This window comes from Cebus imitator, unplaced genomic scaffold (genome assembly GCF_001604975.1).
Source record: "Cebus imitator isolate Cc_AM_T3 unplaced genomic scaffold, Cebus_imitator-1.0 Scaffold533, whole genome shotgun sequence".
Classification (NCBI taxonomy): Eukaryota; Metazoa; Chordata; class Mammalia; order Primates; family Cebidae; genus Cebus; species Cebus imitator.
The window spans coordinates 807,330-811,388 of NW_016107848.1; the positions used below are offsets into that span (position 1 = coordinate 807,330).

At 35.7% G+C, this 4,059-nt stretch overlaps 1 protein-coding gene and 1 long non-coding RNA gene across 9 annotated transcripts in view; one reads left to right on the forward strand and one right to left on the reverse strand.

The window, feature by feature from the left end:
- The window catches only part of NFIB (nuclear factor I B), a 441,470-nt gene that overhangs the window by 248,290 nt on the left and 189,121 nt on the right, over positions 1 to 4,059 (reverse strand). The gene's annotated exons all lie outside the window — the stretch shown is intronic.
- The window catches only part of LOC108293344, a 60,688-nt gene that overhangs the window by 16,894 nt on the left and 39,735 nt on the right, over positions 1 to 4,059 (forward strand). The window lies entirely within an intron of this gene.

A 4,059-nucleotide genomic window follows, 5' to 3' on the forward strand; every position in this document is an offset into this window, starting at 1 on the left:
AAAAAAAGAAAGAAAGAAAGAAAAGAAAAATGAAAAATTACTGGCAATGCAGAAACCATCTCCCAATTTCTGCGAATTACTATCCCTAACATCCTTCCCAAAGACCACCACTGTACTGATTTCTAACAATACAAACTTGTATTGCCTAGTTTTGAACTTTATGTAAGAAAAAGCATACAATATTTACTCTGTTATATCTGAATTATATTGTTCAGCCTTTTGTGTTAGAGTCCTCCCTGCTATTGCAAGTAACAGTGTTTTGTTTTGCTTTTTTCCACATTGCAGTTTGGAATTATATTGTATGCCTACAACAGTTTATCTATTCTATACCCAACAAACCTTGGGTTGTTTCCAATATATTGGCTCCAGCCAATATAAATAATGGAGATTTGAACATTGTCTACATGTTTTCTTGTATACATACTATGCATTCTTTTGGGGTACAAACCTATGAGTAAAATTTCTGGATTATAAAGTATGCCTACAGTAAATTTTAGTAGATAATACCAAATGGACTTCCAAAGTGGATGTAGTAATTTATACTCCCACCATCAGTATATCAGTTTTGTTCCACATCTTTATCAAGACTCTATACTCGTTTTTATTTCCAACATATAGTAATATTTCCATGTGGTTTTAATTTGCATTTTTCAAATGACTGATGAGGTTGAGCTCCTTTTCATCTGTTTATTGACCATTTGGATATCCTCTTTGAAACGTCTGTTCAAATATTTTGCCCATTTTTAATTTCACTCTTCTATGTTTTCCTTGTTGATTTGTGGGAGTTCTTTGTATACTCTACATATGAGCACTTTGCCAGTTTATATCTGTTGCAGATTGAGGCTTACAATTTCACTCTTTTAATGTTGCAATATTAAAAAAAAATACAACGTTTATTGAGATGTAACTGCCATACAATAAACTGCACATGTTTAAAGTGTACTAATTGATAAGTTTTGAGATCCGTATACACCCATGAAACTGTTACCACAGTCAAGATAGGCAACATTTCCATTAACTCCAAAAGTTTTTATGTGCCTCTTGGTGATCCCTCTGTCCTTCTCTCCCTTCCCTGCAACCACTGATCTGCTTTCTATCATTATAGCTTGATTTGCATTTTATAAAATTTTATGTAAATGGAATCAAACACTATGTACTCTTCTCATCTGACTTCTTTCTTTCAGCATAATAATTTTGATATTCATCCACGTCTTAACAATAGTTCATTTCTTTTTATTACTGAGTAGTGCTCCTTTGTATTGTATAACAATTTATCTGTCACCTGTTGATGGACAATTAGGTTGTTTCCAGTTTTTGGCTATTACAAATAAAGCTGCTATGAACATTCATGTACAAGTCTTTGTAGGAACATATTCTTTCAATTCTCTTGGGTAAATACCTAGCAATGGATTGTCTGGGCATATGGCAGCTGTATGTTTAACTTTTTAAGAAAATGTCAACATGGTTTTCCAAAAGTGGCTGTATCACTTCACAATTCCACCAGCAATGTATGAGAGCTCCCATTCCTCCACATCCTCACCAGTACTTAGTATGATGAAGTCCTTTTATTTTTTTTTAATTTTTTTTATTTTTATTTATTTTTTATTTTATTTTATTTTAGTTGTTTGAGATGGAGTTTCGCTCTTGTTACCCAGGCTGGAGTACAATGGCGTGATCTCGGCTCACCGCAACCTCCACCTCCTGGGTTCTGGCAATTCTCCTGCCTCAGCCTCCTGAGTAGCTGGGATTACAGGCATGCACCACCATGCCCAGCTAATTTTTGTATTTTTAGTAGAGATGGGGTTTCACCATGTTGACCAGGATGGTCTCGAGCTCTTGACCTCGTGATCCACCCGCCTCGGCCTCCCAAAGTGCTGGGATTACAGGCGTGAGCCACCGCGCCCGGCCAGGTCCTTTTATTTTTAGCCATCCTAATAAGTATGTAGTATATCCCATTATCACCTTAATATTTGTATTTTTAATAACTAATAGTGTTGAACATCTTTTTATGTGCTTACTTGCCATTTCTATATCTTCTTTGGTAAATATGTATTCAAATATTTTTGTCCATTGAAGAAGCTGGGTTGTTTTCTTACTGAGTTTTTAAAGAGTTTTTTGTATACTGTGAATACAAAGCCTTTATTAGATGTTTGATTCACAGTATTTTCTCTCACACTTGGTTTTGCTTTTCAGTCTTTTAACAGGTTCTTTAGAAGAGCAGAATTTTAAAAGTTTGATGAAGTCGAAATTGTGGATTGGGCTTTTGGTTTCATATCTAAGACATTTTGCTTAATCCAACATCACGAAAGATTTTTTCCCCTCCATTTTCTTTTGGAATTTTTATAGTTTTATTTTTTATATTGAGATCTATAATCCATTTTGAGTTAAACTTTGTATTTAGTGCAAGGTATGAATGGAAATTCATTATTTTTACATGGATATCCAATTGTTTCAACACCATCTATTGACAAGACTTTTTTTCCTCACTGAATTGACTTTATACCTTTGTCAGAAGTTAGTTATCCACATACATATGGGTCTATTTCTGTCCCTCTATTCCATTTCACTGATCTATTTGTCTTATTGCTGTCAACTCCACACTGTCTTAGTTACTATTGTCTCATTATAAGAAGAGTCTTGAAACCGGGTAGTGTTAGTTTTCCAGATTTGTGCCTTCAATATTATCTTTGGATGAACTCCTCTAGTGTTTTGTTTTGTTTTTAACAAGTTTTCTCTAAGAAACCTTGAATCTGCTCAGACAGACACTATTACAACTTGGAGCTGCAATTAGCACCTGTGGATTTTAATTCCTTCATTCCTTTGGGCATAAAAGTCATTTTTATTCAAAGATATATTTTTATAAATGTATGAGCCCTGAAAGGAGAGGGATTATGGTGGAATTTAACCAAATTGTCATCAGCTACTATGGTAACTGACCACCAGCTGAGCATCTGACCTTTTGGAAAAAGACTCTACAGACTAACCTCATGGGCCTGGGAAAACCCAGGTGGAAAGTAGGAAGGAAGAGAGCCTTCTATTTATGATAATGCTTACAAGTGAGCATTGCTGGGTGTTTTGCATATAGCAATTCATTTTTTTCTAAGATACTTACAATTTCACTTCTAGAGATATTCTCTAGAGCTGGCATCCGTAAGCCTTTTCTGTAAAGGACTAGATATTTTAAGCAGGCCCAGCTTCATGGGCATGGACCTGAGAAGTGGCACAGAGCCTGGGCTTAGAAGGCTCCTGTGCTTGGTTTATTGCTCTGTAGTCACCACATTGAAACATTTGATTTTTTTTTTTTTTTTTTTTTGCTTTTTTTTTTTTTTTTTAAGTAAGAGGCACTGCTGAATATTTCAGTTTAAACTGGGCATTATGTAGCCATAATGCTCAGATTCTAGGTTTTGCAGGTCATACCATTTCTTTTGCAACTACTCAACTCTGCCAGTGTTACACAAAAGGAGCCACAGACAACATGTAAACAATGAGCCTGGCTGTGCTTCCATAAAACCTTATTTATGGACACTGAAATTTGAATTTCACAGAGTTTTTACATGTCATGGGATATTATTCTTCTTTGTTTTTGGTCTTCTAACCATTTGAGAATGTAAAAACCATTTGTAGCTCTCAAGCCATACAAGAGCAGTTAGCAGGTTCTATTTGGTTTGTAGCTGATAGTTTTCTGGCCGCTACCCTAGGGAGACTTGTACACATGTGCAGCAGGTAACATATACAAGAAGTTCTCAGTAGAATTGATCATAAATGCTCCAGAGGAAAAACAACCAAAAGTTCCCTCAACAGCAGAATGGATAAATGCATTGTATTTATTTGTGTACAACACACGGTTGAAAGAAAGAAACAAGTCATAAAAAGGATACATGCAGTATGATTTTATTTACATAAAGTTCAAAATCAGGCATACAGAACTGCTGAAACCAAAATAAAAAAGTAAAAGCAAGGTAGGCCGGGCGCAGTGGCTCAAGCCTGTAATCCCAGCACTTTGGGAGGCCGAGGCGGGTGGATCACGAGGTCAAGACATCGAGACCATCCTGGTCAACA